The sequence below is a fragment of the Monodon monoceros genome, unplaced genomic scaffold (assembly GCF_005190385.1).
Source record: "Monodon monoceros isolate NGI ecotype Baffin Bay Population unplaced genomic scaffold, NGI_Narwhal_1 Super_Scaffold_20, whole genome shotgun sequence".
Lineage (NCBI taxonomy): Eukaryota > Metazoa > Chordata > Mammalia > Artiodactyla > Monodontidae > Monodon > Monodon monoceros.
Window position 1 is genome coordinate 37,657,020 of NW_021703777.1, and position 20,282 is coordinate 37,677,301.

Consider the following 20,282-nt stretch of genomic DNA (forward strand, 5'->3'; position numbering starts at 1 on the left):
ATGAGTTGGTCAGTGCCAAGTGGTTATTGTAGTATGAAAACGAAACAATTAAAGAAAAACAAAACCTTTTGCTTTGAGATAGCAGCATATTTCCAGGTTGGAATTATTTGATAGCAGGTTTGGAACAGTTTCCACCATCAGACGGGGTAACAAATAAACAACATAAAACAACCAAAAATATGTTTGATTAAAAAAATAAATAAACTAGATGTGCTAGTAGTGCGTATGTCTAGGAAAATATAAATCTCGCTTGAAAAGAAAAATAAAACTTTAATATGGGACGCTAAGCATAGGAATCAGTTTTTTTTGATATTTAAAAATACATACTGCATTAGACTGACTTGGGAACCCTTCCTATGATATTTGAGCATCAGTGGTGCATGTTACACTATGAACCATTCATTCTCTGGCTGGTAGAAATATAGGTTTCTACTACTAGTGTCTTTTTGTGAGTTGAAATTGATTCATGTAAAAAATGTTATGCTTCTAATTTAAAATTTCTGCAGAAAGGAGATATGAATTAGAAACATGATGTTCTGGTCTTACTTGGAAAAGAAAAGTTTTTTTAAAAAAGTAAATGACAGTGTGCTGTTTCAATATTAGTTGGATTCTCTACTTTGACAATTCTTAAAATCCACTGCTCAACTTTGTAATTTTAAGAGTTTACATCAGGCATTTTTAATTTCATGCATGAGCTTCAGAGGGTCCTTGAATCCTTGGGAATCATATGAATGTAGCATATATTTGCATTTTCTTCTGGGGAAAGGATCCATGGAGTCAACACATTCTCAAAAAGATCTGGCTATGCAAAGAATTATGAACCACTGGATGTATAATTAAAGAATAAATCTCCTATGTTAGGAAAATTAAAATTCTTAGGATTAGATTTGATAATTTATATCTTTCACTTCCAATTATGCATAAGAAATGTTTGTTATTGATAGTTTAGCACATAGAAGTCATTTTTCATGCATTCTTATTGAAACCTCAGGAAAATGTTAATCCCATTTTACAGATGGGGAAATAGATATCGAGAGAAGCTTGTTCAAAGTCATAGCCACTGGCGGGCCAGCATTTGAGCCCAGACTGTCTAAAGTCAGAGCCAGCACTCCTAACAACAAGGCTGCACTTGGCCCTAAGTCAATGACAGCATTTGCTTGATGTTAAAATGAGTAATTGATGTTTCGTTGTAGTTGAAAAGTGGATCTGACATTGTCATAACACAAAATATCACGGGATTTTTGAGCCACTGACTCTGAGTAGGAAGAGACCTTAGTGATACTAACCTCTCTTAATGATACTAGTCTGGAATGACACTCAAAGTAGGGCCATTTCTACATTATTCTTGGCAGGATTATCCCGACCCTGTTTTTTTACTTCCTGTGATTACAAGTTCACTTTTTTTTTTTTTTTTTACCATTTTAATCTCTTTCTCTTTATGTGAGTTATCTATTTCCACTAAGTTCCAGTTCCCTCTTTGTATGTGTGATGCATTTGTCATCCATAAAAGAATTAAGAGATAAATGACTTCTACTCTATAATTTTTTTGTAGTCAGGTTTACTGGGTATAATTTACATGTGGTAAAAGTTTTGGCAGATGTATACAATTGGCTGATCACCACCACAATCAACATATGAAACATTTCTATCACTCCAAAAAGTTATCTCATGCCCCTCTGTAGCGAATCTGTTCCCTCTACCTCCAGGCCTTGGCAACTGTTAATCAAATTAATGTCCCTGTTGTCTTTCTAGAATATCACATAAATGAAATCGTACAGTATGTAGTCTTTGGTGTCTTCTTTCATTTATCGTAATCCTTTTTTTTTTTTTCAACATCTTTATGGGAGTATAATTGCTCTACAGTTGTGCGTTAGCTTCTGCTATATATAACAAAGTGAATCAGCCATACATATACACATATCCCCATATCCCGTCCCTCTTGCGTCTCCCTCTCACCCTCCCTCTCCCACCCCTCTAGGTGGTCACAAAGCACCGAGCTGATCTCCCTGTGCTATGTGGCTGCTTCCCACTAGCTATCTATTTTATATTTGGTAGTGTATATATGTCCATGCCACTCTCGTCCCAGCTTACCCTTCCCCCTCCCCGTATCCTCAAGTCCACTCTCCACGTCTGTGTCTTTATTCCTGTCTGGCCCCTAGTTTCTTCAGAACCATTTTTTCTTTTAGATTCCATATATATATCATAATACTTTTGATATTCATTAAGTTGTTGCATGTATCAGTAGTTTTTTAAATGGTATGCTGATAAACATTGTAACAGCCTGCTCTCCAAAAAAGAAAAAACAATCCCTGATTGATAGCATCTGCTAATTATTGCAGTGTGTATACTCTCATCATGGCCCGTGTTAAGCTACCTAAATCAGCTTGCAAAACTCCTGAAAATTAACAGTGGGCTTTCATAAGCTGTACCAGTCAGCCCTAGCACGCCACTAAATTTGTTCCTTTGTATTGTTGAGTAGCATTCCATTATATTGAGGTACCACGATTTGTTCATCCGTTCATGAGTTGGACATTTGAGTTCTCCGTTTTGGACGCTTATAAATAAAGCTGCTGTAAACAGTTATGTACAGGTCTGTGTGTACGACAAATGTTTTCAGTTTTCTTGAGTTGTACCTAGGAGTGGGGTTACTGGGTCCTATGAAAAGTGTATATTTATCAATATTGGTACTGAACTGCCAAACTGTTTTCCAAAATGACTACTGTTTTGCATTCTTATCTGAAGCAATGTAAGAAAATTTCAGTTGCTCTGCACCCTTGTTGACACTTAGTATTGTCAGTTATTAAAACTTTAGCTGTTTGTTATATGTCTAGTGGTCTCCTTTAATGTTTTTGACTTCTTAATTCTTACTTTCAATAGTATTTGAACCAGCGTAGGAAGTTTATGACAGACATTGCTAAATAATTTTTGGCCTGGTCATTGGTCATGATCTCAATATGAAGGCAATAGCACTTAAAGGATGTTTCTTTGAGTTTCTTATTGTACAGTTGGCTTTCATTTATTAAAATTGCTTTTATAAAAGAAAGCATCATTAGAGAATTCTGATACTTAGCTGTTAACATTTTTTAATGTGGTTTTAGAAAAAGCTAGGTAAAGTTTTGTTTCTTTAAGAAAAATTTAGAATTAAAAAATTCTCAAATGATAAAGCATTTCTTCGATTTTTACTTGGACTTAAAGGGAAAACAATAGACTGAAATAATTCAGTCAAGTAGTCTTTGAAGTCATCCCAGATCTTGTAAGGAGCATTAATCCATGAATAATTGCAGCATTACTTTTCAATATTTAGAAAGCTAATTTTCATGTAATATTACAATGTGTGTTCCCCTCTGTTAAGGTGACTTTTGAGCAGAGGTTTATTAACGCATTTAAGGGAGTGAGAGAGTTTTAGATCTGGGAGAAAAGCAGGTGCTGAGGCCCTGAAGCAGGAGGGTGTTGAAGTGTTTAGAGAACAGTAGGGGGTTGGCTGGAGGAAGGTGAGAGCTGAGGTCAGGGTAGTGGAGGCCCACGGACCCTGTAGGCAGTGTAAGGACTTCTGATCTCAGTTTGAGCCTAGAGCGTGTCCTCTGCATGGACAGAGAAATGTTCTGTTTCCTGCTTGAAGTTTCTGAAGTGTGCTACCCTCTCCTTCCTGGAAGCTGGTCCTTTTACCAGAAGTAGTACTTGGTTGTCCCTCCCCTGTGTGTTCCCTTAGCACCTTTTGTCGTACCTTTACTTAATAGCTGCTTTATTTATCTGTCTCCTCCCCCTAGATGGAGGTCCTAGATTTTTCTTTTAAACCTCTGAATTCCTGTTTCATTGGATGGATGCTTGTGGAATTATGTTGCTGAAAATGGTGTTAATCATTAAAAACTGGGTAGGAGATACCCAAGAGTATTGCTCATGTGGACGTGGATTCTGTCTGTTTTGCTGACTGCTGTACATTTAGTGCTGGGGCAATGAGCTGTGCATAATAGGTGCTCAATAAATACTTGATGAATGACTGAGTGGACATCCATGTGCCAGCCTCTGCTTACTCTTTCCTCTGCTTCCCTTGGGCAAATCCCTTAACATGTTTACCATGGGCAAATCCCTTAACATGTTTCCCTATGGCCTTCCTTCCTCTAACTGCATGCTCAAGAAAATGCCACATACTTAGGAAATTCACTCATTCATTCATTCTAAACAAATGTAATAATAAAGAAATGTAGATAATTTCTCTCCAAGCTAAATAGGATTCATTGCACAATGTTTTTGTTCATTCACACTTCTGTTTTCCTTTCTTTAATGGGAATTTTTGAGGTTACTTTATTACTGGGCCCCTGAATCTTTAATAAACAAGACACTGATTATTTAATAAACAAGACACAAGGTCTAGAATATCACTTCTGTAAACAACTGAAGCAGAAGCCCTGCAGAGTGAGAAAAGTCTAGTATAGCAATAAAGCCGATATTTTGTAGTGTTTCATTTGGTTGAACAGGCCGTCATAGCTGCTGTATTATTCGACTGTACGGATGCAGAGTTTTGGGGTTTTGTGCTCACCACTGAGTTTGTAGAAATGTCAGGCTCCAGCACAGACACGCTCAACACTGGAACATCTAGTTTATCATCTTAAGCCTAGAATTGTTAACAGTAACTGCGAATCCCTCCGTCCTTACATCTCAGCCTTCCTCGTTCTGATTCCCCAGTACCTGCATGTGTTTGAACCTGCAGGAGAAGGACATTGGGAGATGCTAAGTATTGCATCTGCAGAAGCTGTAAGACTTGAGGAAGAATATTTAAAGTAATGTTTTTTAGTGATATGAGTCATTTTCCCTCCATTTTTTTTTTGCGGTACGCGGGCCTCTCACTGCTGTGGCCTCTCCCGTTGCGGAGCACAGGCTCCAGACACGCAGGCTCAGCGGCCATGGCTCGCGGGCCCAGCCGCTCCGTAGCATGTGGGATCTTCCCGGACCGGGGCACGAACCCGCATCCCCTGCATTGGCAGGCGGACTCTCAACCACTGCGCCACCAGGGAAGCCCTTTGACATACCTTTGATAGGTATATCTTCAACACTTGATGAATCTGCCAGGCCCAGCTTCCTCTTCCTGTATAATGTTTCTTCCTAGTTGTGTCCCTCTGTTCTCCAGCCAGTATGGACTTCAGGGAGGCCAATTAATTTAATATTAGCCTAAGAAAAGTAGGAATCTGATACACAGTCATTATCTAATATTAGAAAGTCGTACCAAAATTATTTTGTATTTGCTATTTTTTCTTTAGGGGGGACAACTAGTTTATCTGCACAGAATCTTTTAGGTTTATTGCCTTCCCCTAAGTAAAGCATCCACTAAAAAACAGCATGTAAGTAAAATTTTGCTTTATAAATTATATAACTTAGGAGGTGATTAATTATTGTAAATATATAGGACTCAACACTTTAAAAAGAATCCCACAAGTATCTTCTCAAAATATCCAGATTTCTTAGTACATTTTGAGTGTTTGAGTTTAGAGAAGCAGCTTACTTGTTTTAATTTCCCTAACATTTGTTCAAACTGCATTACCTTACTGATATATTTTTTAAATTTTGAAGAAATTATAAACTCACAGTAAGTTGCGAAAATAGTAGAGTCCCATGTACCCTTCACCTATCACTCTTGACCAGTGGTAATATCTTACATGACTATAGTACAATACTGATTTATATACTTTATTACTAAAAGCACAGTGATCTTGCTAGCCTTGAAAAATGTTGACAAATACAAGAATGTTGATATTTTTGTTCTCCCCAGAGAGTGAAGAGGTTAGATTCTATATACTTTGTTTCCATGGGCCAGCAGACCAAGGGTCTGTTCCTTCCCTTAAATTTTCTGTGAAAAGGGCAACAGGTAACTACGCAAATGGCTGTAAGTCTTAAGAAAATAAATGTTTACTGTCACTCCTAGGAATTCTAAGACTTCATTATCAAGTGAAAGAATGATAATATATTTTTTTATGTTTCCTTATTCTCTTTGTCCTAGAAATCCCTCAGTAAATTCATAATCAGATCTTCTTGATTAAAGCCTGGGTTTCTCTGACTCTAAAGCCCAAGTTCTTTTCCTGTGGCACACTGCTCATTAAAACACAGTGATTTAGATGATAAATGCCACAGTTAAGTAAACAAGTATGAAATAAAAATAAACTCAGTTATTTTTAGAAATATCATTGTCGATTGATTGCCTAATAATTTTATTATATTCAACTTGCTCCGGGAACCTACTTCTTATTTCCCAAAATGATAATACGCTGTAAGTAGATTCTCAAATGATGCTATAATGTATATTAATAATTCTATACTCTTTTCCTAATTATTTATTAAATGTTTTATTGTATGCTGTCCTGAGTGGTAGATACATGGATGTTTTAAGACATGCATAGTCCTGCTCTCAATAACTTTATAATATAATGGAGATAAGATGGATGCATAAATAGTTGAACAGTATGTGATTAGTCTGTCTGAGGGGTACAGAAGTTCTATGGATACTTAGAGAGTAGAAAGATTACTTTTAGTTGAAATGCTTAGGGCAACCCTAAGATGAGGTTTGATCTGAATATCAGGTGGATTGGTAGAAATTCCTTGGTGAAAACTGTGAGATTTACTTATATCAGAATTACAGAAAATTATAAAATCAATCGATTTCACCATCAATGAATCAGATGAGGTCTCTTGGGAAAAAATTAGTCTGAATTTATTATTTAAGTAATGAAGAAAAGGAATAAGGATAAAGTAAAACATTTAGAAGAAAACATATTTTTAACATGAAAACCTTAGCTTTGCTCCTGAAGCATTTTACAACTAGGTCACCATGAAAATTGTACTAAATATGACGTCCCTAGCATGTATTCTTTTTAAAGATAACTTGATCTGTTGGATTGATGAAAGACATGCTTTATGTATTTCATTTCATTTGCTAAGTCCAGAAATAAATTAGATGAGTTACCTCTTTGGTCAAGATGAAAACTGATTTGTTGCTGTTTTATTATTTCTGAAGTCTGACCAGTGTTTAAAGTATTTTTATTATCTCGGAGTTAAGTAGCATTGAAAAAATTATCTTGACATTGTGAACTTCAGCATTGCTAAGAGGTAGCTATTGGTGGTGGGCTTAAAGCAAAGGCTGGAGAAGGAAGGGAAAGGACAGTGTGGGTGAGTGGAAACACCATGAGGAGGGAACAGGGAGAGAGAGAGAAAATAAAGAGTTCCCTGTAAAAGGGACTTGTTCTGCCCAGGTCATTCAGTCTAGCAGATGATGACCTATACCTAGTCAAACCTGGAGCATTTCCGAAAGCTCGTTTCTTCGTCAGACTTATAAAAGAGCAGAAAATGTTGAGTTTGCTTCAGTTATACAATAAATATTAATGAAAAATGGTGTCATAACATGCATTTGTATTCTCTGCCTCCTTTTCCACAGAGACCTAGATTTAAATCTGAATCACCAGAGTAAATAAGTTCAGTGATTCCCAGCTTGAGTTAGGTTACATAACCACCACATGTGTTGGCATAGGTGTTTATACTTTAAGGAGGATATGGGGAATCCTGACACGACATGGCAGCTGCGGAAAAGGCATTAAGGCCACCATAGCACCAACATGCACTTGTGTAGTTGGGAGAGGGCAGGGGGAAAATGTGCTGAATAGCCTTTCTGTGATGTCTATTCATAGCTAGGGGTATTGTGTCTTTCTTAGAAAGCTTATTCTTTCTTTTCTTTACGGATTTTCATGAACTCTGATTTTTCTCAGCCTAATGCATTGATCAGAAATGAGCCATTTTTTGACTGCTGTTTGCCAGCATTAAGAGATCTTTAAAAGGATCCCCATATTCTAACCTTTCTTCTTGCTACTCTGCTTGTTGACACCCACTTTAGTGCAGAATTTAATAGTTGCTTTGCATATCCTAATGTCATCCAACAAAGCATCATTCTAGTCCAGTGAAGTTCTGTTCAGTGAGTGCTTTTTTTTTTTTTTTTTTTTTTTTTTGCGGTACGTGGGCCTCTCACTGTTGTGGCCTCTCCTGTTGCGGAGCGCAGGCTCAGCGGCCGTGGCTCACGGGCCCAGGCGCTCCGCGGCATGTGGGATCTTCCCGGACCGGGGCACGAACCCGCGTCCCCTGCATCGGCAGGCGGACTCTCAACCACTGCGCCACTAGGGAAGCCAGTGAGTGCTATTTTAATGGAAGAAGACTGATTGCATTTCAGGACCTAATTGTTAATTTGGTCTTGTTAGTTAACATTAAGCAAGCATACATTATAGACAGTAATCACACCTGGATGTGCTTTCTTGTGTTTTGTTAAAGTTTAGAAATGCTCTTACATGATTAACGTAGTGGTGACACTGATTTGTATTAAATTTTTTTATCTCATTTTTCTAAGTAGCAGAGTTAAGTACTATGCACAGGTTTTGAGTTAGACTTGCATTTTGTCATCAATTATCATTAAGAGATCAATAAGAAAGTCCTGTTTTTATTTAAAAAAAAGTTTAAAGATGGCAGAGTGACTAGTAAAAAATGCTATAGCTTATTGGAGTTACAGTTAAAACTAAATTTCATTATTATTTTCCTCTTGGGACTTCAAATCACTAGAAAATGTCTATGAACAGCAATTTAGAAGATAAATTGGCCAGATGACTGAAATAGAGAAGTCCTACCAATGTAAACAAGTAGTAAGGTGAATTTTTAAAAGATAAATATTAAGCATAGTGTTTGAGGAAAGTGTTATAGTAATATTAAGTTAGAATAGAGGGAAATAATTACCTGGTGAATAGTTAAAAGCAGATGAAATTAATCCATCATGTGAGCTGCATTTTGCCTTGTGTTTATCGACTAGTACGGAGTGTTTTGGGGAAATGGGACTTAGGACTCACATTATACTTGGTTTTCTTCGAGTAAGGTCCTGCCTGGCAGTTGTCATTCCACAGTGGCTTTATTACACTGTAAGATGAGTACATTTGACACTGTTTTACTAGCCATCTGAATCCTTGATTTGTTTTGTTTGTTTTTTTTTTCATTCAACAAGAGAATATTAACTGTCTACTTTGGGTTCTGAAAATAATAAGATGATAAGATACTATTTCTCCATTCAAAGAGTTAGTAAACTAGTTTAGTTTATGAACAGATAATTATTAAATAATGTGGTAATGACATCTGCTTTGAGGTTTTATTGGCTTTCCTTTCTAGCCACAGTATTTGGAGTTCCTTATTATCCATTGTACTTGTTCTTACTGCAGCCCTCTTGGCTTGTAAGAGGCCTGAGGTAAATACACATAGCTTTTTCCTTGAATCTTGGGCTATTTTGCAGTTTTTTGTTATGTCCATAATGATCCCATTTGTAACTTGATCTTTAGTTAGGAATCAAGGTAGAGAAAGCCAGGAGGGGAAACACCTTTAATGAGGATATACTATTAATAACAAAGCTAGACTTTGGAGAAAATAATGGGAATCCCATTTTTTGGCAATAGATGGAATTAGAAATTTAATCATGTTTCATAAAGAAGAATTTAGCATTGATCAAAAGAGATACTAATTTATATGATTAGATGTATATACTTTATTGCTTTGATGTACCTTTTTTGTTTTGTGTCAAGAAATTTCTGCTTGAACTCTTGGGAATGAAATGGTCATTTCTGTATGCTATAATAGAATATAGTTATAAAATGTGATTGTTTTTTTTCTCTAGTTTTAGAAATTATAATCTGATGATGTAAAAAAAATTTTGGCATGTAAATGTCCAGGATTCATATGATGTTATTTTAATATCACTGTATTACAAAGTTTCCAATTCATACCATTTAGAAAAAATTTCTCATTTGTTTATTTGTTTTGTTTCTAAATTATGTTAAGTTTGTATACTTTTACCATATCTCAAGATTTGATAGAGTTTTATTGTATTTGTGATATGACAGAGCATGGCCAAGTTTTAGAGTAGGGCCGAGCTTACTGTTATACAGGACAGACTAGAATGAGTCCACATTTGAAAGATTGCTGCATGTTAGAGCCAATCTCACCTAAACTACAGGTGTTTGAGAAAAAGTTCTCTTTGGTAGCCCATGTCAGGGATTGAACAGGCAGAGAACAATCTGTACAATCTATTGCTAATGGGAATTCAAGGTGAAGAAGCACATAGAATTGAGAGAGAGAGAGAGAAATTAATGAGTGAGTTCATAAATTTATACATATATTTATATGATTGGCTGCCAGAGAATTTTGTCTGGGTACTGGACTCTAGATAATGGCCTGATACCAGTCCTTGGGATTGGGACTGATAATCGAAAGTAGGCGTCCCAGTACTAGGAAGACACCAGGCAGGGACCAGACTAGGAATCTCCAGAAGTGTTAGAACAGAGGTCTAATTACAATAACTGAGGTATAAACAGGGCTAGAACAGCAGAGAGGGTAAGAGTAGAACGCAGTGGGTATCAGAACAAGCTAGGAACCCTAGTAATCTAATCTGGGATGTAAAGGCTGGGTGAATTAATGTTAATAGTGACTTGATCCAGAATTGAAGATTAGGGCTGAAACTGCTTAAGCATCCCTTGTCAGAAGTCTATATCTAGGATATAAGTGACTGGAGAAGCAAGGCACATGGAGAGCACAAACAGACTAGGCTTGAAATTTTTTTTATATACTATTGTCTTTTAAGGACAGAATTCATTTCCATTGTTAATCAGTAATCATTCACTTTGCTTTGTTGGCACTAGTATGGGATCACGAGATGCAGAGAACTGCTGACATTTCAGAGTAATGTCTTAACACGGAACTGGTGCTAAAATGAACAGACTGAAGCTTTGGGGTAAATGTGCTTTCTTGCAAAATAGGAGGATATGAAAAAGCACGTTAGGCATGAGAGTTCTAATGTCACAATTCTGAAGGCAAAAGTACACTATGTTAGTTTAGTTTTTGAGCGGGCTAAGAGGAAGCAAGGAAAATGTACGATTGTGATAATTTGACGTTAAAATGAGAACCTTGCATACCTTTTTACTTCCTAGAAGAAGTCAGTAGCATTTTGGGGTTTCAGTCAGCTGATACTCACCAACTTAAGGGGGAACAAAAGGCATTTTTGGAACCCATACTGGAAATTGATGAATGGAATGAGTGGGGCTTGAACAGAAGAAACCAGAGCAGCTCTTGGGAGCTCATCAGCAGTTTTTATACCTTCTTTCCAGACCCCTGCCATTAATGTGACTTCACTGTAAAGATTTATTCTCTGCCTTGCCTTTTCAATTTTTATATTCCAACAAGAAATTATTAGATTAGCCCCTTTCAGCTCAGGGATCTGTCTCCTAGAGCCAGAGGACCCACGGTTATGATGTACAGTCATAACCCCAGGAGTCTGCCCCTGTGTGGTGGGGACCATCCCCACAGAAAGAGAAATGGAAAGCCAGGCAGCCCTCCTAGGGGGTGTTTAGAAGATCTCACCCATTAGTAGTTTAACTACCCCTTTTCCTTCCCTTCTCTTCTTTCTACTCACTTCCCTCCCCACTTGTATAAATGTTGAGATAACCTTGCTATATCCCATCCATGGAGGCAACTTTTCTAGTGGGAGAAAATCTAAATGCAAGCTGAAGTGCCATATTCAGAGGCAGTACCATAGGGCTACTGATTCGGGATGATATCATGCTGCCCCTGGTTCCACTGTGATTCTATCTTGATATTTTACAACGTAAATTTAATTCCTGCTAACTTGCCATCTTCATGATTGGGAGAAAGGAAATAAAAAGAAAATGTATTTAAAGGGAAAGATGGGGGTACTTACCATCTACCAGTGACTAGTATGGAAACTAATGGTGGCTACAATCCTTAATATTGTATCAGTGCACACACCCTGACCTGTTTCACTTCAGATTTCATACCTTCTGTTAGCATCTCGGCTTATCAGGGTTCTTTTCCTCACAACCTGACCCAGTCCTTCATTCTTGAAAGCGTCAGAGCTCCTTGTAGCTCTGACTGTATGGTATTGTGATAGGCTTCCACTAACCTTAACACTGCATAGTACTACCAGAACTTACTCCAGTGGATTCCCCTGAGTTCTTCTCATGGTCTTCCTAGCCCCCAAAGGTAGAGTAGCAACCTCTCTTCCCCTTGATAGTCATGGACAGTCATTCTTAACCCATCCTGTAGCCTTCATTTTTGTTTGTTTTTCTACTGTCATGAAGAAATCAAACTGAACATGATAAGCTCAGCTTTCAGTGGAGTAAAACAGTTATTCTGTCTCCTGGTAGAAGTATTTTTTTTTTTTTTTTTTGGTACTAAAACTTCTAGGTCAGCAGATTCCAGAGTTCATAAGATAAAAAGCAAAACTTTGAGAGCAGAAAAGACACCACTCCACTATTACTGTTTGGTTCCCACATCCAATATATTCTGGAGATGGGAGACAGCATATTTTGGTAGATGGTTCCGAGCTCATTTTGTATCCTGCAGGACAGCACCCAAAATTCAGAAGTTTTTAGCTCTGGCAATAACTCTTACGTCAAGCTTCTATAATCATTGCTTCCTACTGTGGGGACACCTGTGTCTGAATAAGAGTATTTGATAAGATTAATCAGGCCATGTGCATCTACCCATTGCCATTTGAAGTGAATTCCTGGATCAGACGCCATGTGATTTATAGGAAGCATTCAGTTAATCCTGCATAGTGGTGCTGGCAGAGGCAAATTCAGAATTGGTGACTCTCACAGCAAGGATCGCTGTCACCATTTCTGTAATCCAAGGGGCTTGATGCCTGCTAAGAGGTAGTGCCTGTGGGGGACTCAGGCAATTGGCTTCTCAATAGTAGAGGCAGTGAGGTCAGTCTTAGTGAGTCAATATAATTGATCCCTTGAATAACTGCTTCTCCTGCCAGCTGCTTGCGGTTATTTTCATGAAACCACTGAGCAAGGACTAGGCTGGCTAGAGAGGGAGTATGACTTGATCTATGATGAGGGTCATCTTGTCCACCCGGTTATTAACAGGCTTTATATTTTGATTTGTTTGCATTGATTGACAATGGCAGGGTTCTGGTGAGGAATTTTTTTACTGCGGCTCTGTTGTGAGAGGTTCATTCAAATAGCCATTCCCTAAATCTCCCTATTAGTTTTATCTCTGATCTTTTTCTTTAAGGCCATTGATCATGGCACAGAAAAGGGAAGGATTGTAGGCACTCTAGCTACTCTTAAGAAGTGTCTACAACAGAAATAATAATATATTCTGTAAGTTCCCAAAACTTAAGCAAGATTTCAAGTCACATCCAATGGCTCTGTTAAATTTTAACCTATTTTTGTCTTACTTGACTCAAATCTTTTCCCCTTTTGATTTCATGTTTTACAGTTTCTCAATCATAAAAGCCTCATTTAAAAACTTTAAAAAATTTTGGTTAATAGAATTTTAAAATGTCATATATCCTGTATTTGTGATGGCATGTGTGTGTATGTGTGTGTACCTATATATACTCATTTGAGCAGAGAAAATGTCTAAAGACTGTTAAAGACTATCTTTGGGGCATGGGTTAGGGCAAAAGAAGAGTTGGTGTTGTGGTGGAGAGCAGTATTATTGTTTCGCTTCAAAAAATGTGTTCTACTTGACATTTCATATTCTACTAAGCGTGTATTTTTATTAATATGAAAAATGCCAACATGATTTTTGTTTCTTATAATGTTAGGAGAGATAATTTTGGGATGATTAAGGACTAAAAAATAGTACTTACATATGAGGCTATCTGTGCTGCCAACAAAAGCATATGAAATTTTTGTTTAAATTGAAGTACAGTTGATTTACAATATTGTGTTAGTTTCAGGTGTACAGCAAAGAGACTCACCTGTGTGTATGTGTGTGTGTATATATATATATTTCAGGTTATTTTCAATTATATGTTATTATAAGATATTGAATATAGTTCCCTGTGCTATACAGTAAATCTTTGTTGCTTATCTATTTTAAGTATATGTAATGTTTTAAATTTTTTTAACATATGTATTTGACAATCAGATGCTTATTGAAAGGCATTGCATGAATTAGTTTTTTATGTAATTACACTAAAGTTGAATCTCTTTGCTTTTCTCATCAACATAAAGTTTCCACTTAAAACTGTAATTGACAAAAAGTATAATATATCCTAATCTGAAATGCCTAGAATTCAGAGGTCGAATTGCAATAAGGAATTGCAGAAGAGAGGCCTTCAACACATTATTTTCCTTTGCTAATTTTAGTTTTCATGCCTGGGCATCTGATAGGATCCGGATGCTATGAAGGGCTCTTAAAGTATATGGATATATTTTCTAGTTTTTAGTATTTGCAGACCATTTTGTATCATCTTCAGACTACTAGTTGATGATTTTGTCACCTTTCAAAGAACCATCCATTATCTAGCTCCCTCTTTCTCTTTTTAAATAAACCTATTCCTTTGAGTATATACATAAATAAAAATGAAGAAATTGTAGGTGTACAGCTCAATGAATTTTTTCTAAATGAACATTCTGTACCATTAAAAAAATGAAAAGGTTAGCCAAAGACTGGGAAAAATATTTGTAAAACATATATCCAGCAAAGCATTTGAACCACAATATCTTACGAACTCTCATAATTTAATAATAAGACAAAGAACCATGTCAAAAAATGGGCCAAGGATTTCAACAGACATTTCACTGTGGGTATATGAATGGCCAATACATATCACATAGAAAGATATAAGTACATAGAAGGATGCTCAACATCACTAATCATCAAGGAAATGGAAAACTTCCCTAACATGGGAAAGGAAATAGTCACCCAAGTCCAGGAAGCACAGAGAGTCCCATACAGGATAAACCCTAGGAGAAACACACCAAGACACATATTAATCAAACTAACAAAAATTAAATTCGAAGAAAAAATACTAAAAGTAGCAAGCGAAAAACAACAAATAACATACAAAGGAATTCCCATAAGGTTATCAGCTGATTTTTCAGTGGAAACTCTGCAGGCTAGAAGGGAGTGGCAGGATATACTTAAAGTGATGAAAGAGAAAAACCTACAACCAAGATTACTCTACTTAGCAAGGATCTCATTCAGATTTGATGGAGAAATCAAGAGCTTTTCAGACAAGTAAAAGCTAAGAGAATTCAGCACCACCAAACCAGCTTTACAACAAATGCTAAAGAAACTTCTCTGGGCGGGAAACACAAGAGAAGAAAAAGACCCACAAAAACAAACCCAAAACAATTAAGAAAATGGTAATAGGGACATACATATCAATAATTACCTTAAATATAAATGGAGTAAATGCTCCAACCAAAAGACACAGACTGGCTGAATGGATACAAAACCAAGACCCGTATACATGCTGTCTACAAGAGACCCACTTCAGACCTAGGGACACATACAGACTGAAAGGGGATGGAAAAAGATATTCCATGCAAATGGAAATCAAAAGAAAGCTGGGGGCTTCCCTGGTGGCGCAGTGGTTGAGAGTCTGCCTGCCAATGCAGGGGACACAGGTTCGTGCCCAGGTCTGGGAAGATCCCACATGCCGCAGAGCGGCTGGGCCCGTGAGCCATGGCTGCTGAGCCTGCACGTCCGGAGCTTGTGCTCCGCAACGGGAGAGGCCACAACGGTGAGAGGCCTGCGTATAGCAAAAAAAAAAAAAAAAGCTGTAGTAGCAATACTCATATCAGATAAAATAGACTTTAAAATAAAGACTGTAACAAGAGATAAGGAAGGACACTACATAACAATCAAGGGATCAATCCAAGAAGAAGATATAACAATTATAAATGTTTATGCACGCAACATAGGAGCATCTAAATAAATAAGGCAGATGCTAACAGTCATGAAAGGAGAAATCAACAGTGACGCAATAATAGTACAGGACTTTAACACTTCACTTACACCAATGAACAGATCATCCAAACAGAAAACAAATAAGGAAACACAAGCTTTAAATGATACGATAGATCAGATAGATTTAATGGATATTTATAGAACATTCCACCCGAAAGTGGCAGAATACACTTTCTTCTCAAGTGCACATGGAACATTCTCCAGGATAGATCACATCTTGGGTCACAAATCAAGCCTCAGAAAATTTGAGAAAATTGAAATCACATTAAGCATCTTTTCTGACCACAACGCTATGAGATCGGAAGCCAATATCAGGAAAAAAACAGTAAAAAACACAAACACATGGAGGCTAATCAGTGCACTACTAAATAACCAAGAGATCACTAAAGAAATCAAAGAAGAAATAAAAAAAATACATAGAAACGAATGAAAACGAAAACACGAGGACCCAAAACCTATGGGATGAAGCAAAAGCAGTTCTAAGAGGGAAGTTTATAGCAATTCAATTTCACCTCAAGAAACAAGAAAAATCTCAAATAAATGATCTAACCGTACACCTAAAGCAACTAGAGAAAGAATAAAGAAAACCCAAAGTGAGTAGAAGGAAGGAAATCATAAAGATCAGAACAAAAATAAGTGAAATAGAAACAAAGAAAACAATAGCAAAGATGAATAAAACTAAAAGCTCGTTCTTTGAGAAGGTAAACAAAATTGATAAACCCTTAGCCAGCCTCATCAAGAAAAGAAGGGAGAGGATGCAAATCAATAAAATTAGAAATGAAAAAGGAGAAATCACAACTGACACTGCAGAAATACAAAGGATTATAGGAAACTACTACAAACAACTATATGCCAATAAAACGGACAACCACGAAGAAATGGGCAAATTCTTGGAAAGGTACAATTTTCTAAGACTGAACCAGGAAGAATTAGAAAATATAAACAGACGTATCACAAGTAATGAAATTGAAACTGTAAATAAAAATCCTTCAACAAACAAAAGTCCAGGACCAGGTGGCTTCACAGGTGAATTCTATCAAACATCTAGAGAAGAGCGAACACCCATCCTTCTCAAACTCTTCCAAAAAATTAGGGAGGAACACTCCCAAATTCATCCTCAAAGCCACCATCACCCTGATATCAAAACCAGAAAAAGATATCACAAAAAAAGAAAATTATAGACCAGCATCACTGATAAACATAGATGCAAAAATCCTGAACAAAATACTAGCAAACAGAATCCAACAACATATTAAAAGGATCATACATCATGATCAAGTGGGATTTATCCCAGGGTTGCAAGGATTCTTCAATATATGCAAATCAATCAGTGTGATACACCATATTAACAAATTAAGGAATAAAAACTATATGATCATCTCAATAGATGCAGAAAAAGCTTTTGACAAAATTCAACACCCATTTATGATAAAAACTCTCCAGAAAATGGGCATAGAGGGAACCTACCTCAACATAATAAAGGCCATATATGACAAACACACAGCAGACATCATACTCAGTGGTAAAAAACAAAGCATTTCCGCTAAGATCAGGAACAAGACGAATGTCCATTCTTGCCACTCTTATTCAGCATAGTTTTGGAAGACCTAGCCACGGCAATCAGAGAAAAAAAAGGAATAAAAGGAATAAAAATTGGAAAAGAAGTAAAACTGTCAGTGTTTGCAATTGTCATGATACTATACATAGAAAATCCTAAGGATGCCACCAGAAAACTACTAGAACTAATCAGTGAATCTGGTAGAGTTGCAGGGTACAAAATTAATGTACAGAAATCTCTGGCATTCCTATACACTAACAACGAAAAATTGGAAAGAGAAATTAAGGAAACAATCCCATTTACCATTGCAGCAAAAAGAATGAAATACCTAGGAATAAACCTGCCTAAGGAGGCAAAAGACTTGTACTCAGAAAACTATGAAACACTGATGAAAGGAATCAAGGATGACATAAACAGATGGAGAAGTATACCATGTTCTTGGATTGGAAGAATCAGTATTGTGAAAATGACTATACTACCCAAAGCAATCTACAGATTCAGTGCAATCCCTATCAAACTAGTAATGGCATTCTTCACAGAATTAGAACAAAAAATTTTACAGTTCACACGGACACACAAAAGACCCCGAATAGCCAAAGCAATCTAGAGAAAGAAAAACGGAGCTGGAGGAATCGGGCTCCCTGACTTCAAACTATACTACAAAGCTACAGTAATCACGACAGTATGATACTGGCATAAAAAAGAGATAGATCAATGATACAGGATAGAAAGCCCGGAGATAACCCACACACATATAGTCACCTAATTTACGACAAAGGAGGCAAGAACATACAATGGAGAAAAGAAACCCCCTTCAATAAGTGGTGCTGGGAAAACTGGACAGCTACATGTAAAAGAATGAAACTACAACACTCCCTAACACCATACACAAAAATAAACTCAAAATGGATTAAAGACCTAAATGTAAGACCATACAGTATAAAACTCTTCGAGGAAAACATAGGGAAAACACTCTTTGACATAAACCACAGCAAGATCTTTTTTGACCTACTTCCTAGGGTAATGAAAATAAAAACAAAAATAAACAAATGGGACCTAATTAAACGTAAAAGCTTTTGCACAGCAAAGGAAACCATAGACAAGAAGAAAAGACAGCCCTCAGAATGGGAGAAAATATTTGTAAATGAAACAATGGACAAAGGATTAATGTCCAAAATATACAAACAGCTCATGGAGCTCAATATCAAAAAAACAACCCAATCAAAAAATGGGTAGAAGACCTAAATAGACATTTCACCAAAGAAGACATACAGATGGCCAAGTGGCACATGAAAAGTTGCTCAACATCACTAATTAGAGAAATGCAAATCAAAACTACAATGAGGTATCACCTCACACTGGTCAGAATGGCCATTATCAAAAAATCTAGAAACAATTAATGCTGGATAGGGTGTGGTGAAAAGGGAATCCTGCACTGTTGGTGGGAATGTAAATTGATACAACCACTATGGAGAACAGTATGGAGGTTCCTTAAAAAACTAAAAATAGAACTACCATATGACCCAGCAATCCCACTACTGGGCATATACCCTGAGAAAACCATAATTCAAAAAGAGTCATGTACCACAATGTTCATTGCAGCCCTATTTACAATAGCCGGGACATGGAAGCAACCTAAATGTCCATCGACAGATGAATGGATAAAGAAGATGTGGCACATGTACACAATGGAATATTACTTGCCATAAAAAGAAACGAAATTGAGTTATTTGTAGTGAGGTGGATGGACATAGAGACTGTCATACAGAGTGAAGTAAGTCATAAAGAGAAAAACAAATACTGTATGCTAACACATATATACGGAATCTAAAAAAAAATGGTACTGATGAACCTAGTGGCAGGGCAGGAATAAGACGTAGATGTAGAGAATGGACTTGAGGACATGGTGAGGGGAGGGGAAAGCTGGGGTGAAGTGAGAGTAACATCGACATATATACACTACCAAATGTAAAATAGATAGCTAGTGTGAAGCAGCAGTATAGCACAGGGAGATCAGCTTGGTGATTTGCGACAACCTAGAGAAGTGGGATTGGGAGGGTGGGAGGGAGGCTCAAGAGGGAGGGGATATGGGGATATATATGTAAGCATATGGCTGATTCAGTTTGTTGTACAACAGAAACTAACGTAGTATTGTGAAGCAATTATACTCCAATGAAGATATATTAAAAACAAACAAACAAACATGAAGATACTACTGTACACCCACTAGCATGTCCAAGAATCAAGTCTCACAGTGTTAAGATTGATGAGGATGCGGAGCAACTAGAAGTTTCCTCTCATACATTGCCTGTAAAATGGTATAGCCACTTTAGCAAATAGTTGGTTAGCTTCTTACACAGTTAAACTTATTCCTTATGAGCTGTAAATTCCATTCCTAGGTATATATCCAAGAGAACTGAAAGGATATGTCTGCAAAAAAGCTGATTTTCATAGCAGCATTATTAAAAATGGTTTTAATTTGCTTTTCATGAGTAAGTAATGATATTTACATCCTTTCATCTGCTTGTTTACCATCTACATCTGGTTTATTTTAGAAGTATTGACATCTTTTGCTCTTTTGAAAATTAGGCTTCTTGGGAATTCCCTGGTGGTCCAGTGGTTAGGACTCTGCACTTTCACTGCCGAGGGCGCGGGTTCAATCCATGGTTGGGGAACTAAGATCCCACAAGCCACAAGATGTGGCCAAAAAATAAATAAATGAATAAATAAAATTAGGCTGCTTATTTTATTATTATTGAGTTATAAGAGTTCTTTATATATTTTGGAAATACCGGTCTTTTAGCTGATATTTGTTTTACAAATACTTTCTCCCATTTTTAAAATAGTAGCTTCATTTTTAAAACAGTGTCTTTTGAAGAGCAGAAGTTACTTTTTTTTTTTTTTTTTTTTTTTGCGGTACGCGGGCCTCTCA

At 36.8% G+C, this 20,282-nt stretch overlaps 1 protein-coding gene across 3 annotated transcripts in view; it reads left to right on the top strand.

Annotated features, from left to right (window-relative positions):
* Window positions 1-20,282, top strand: part of WDFY3 (WD repeat and FYVE domain containing 3) — a 256,297-nt gene that overhangs the window by 1,091 nt on the left and 234,924 nt on the right. The window lies entirely within an intron of this gene.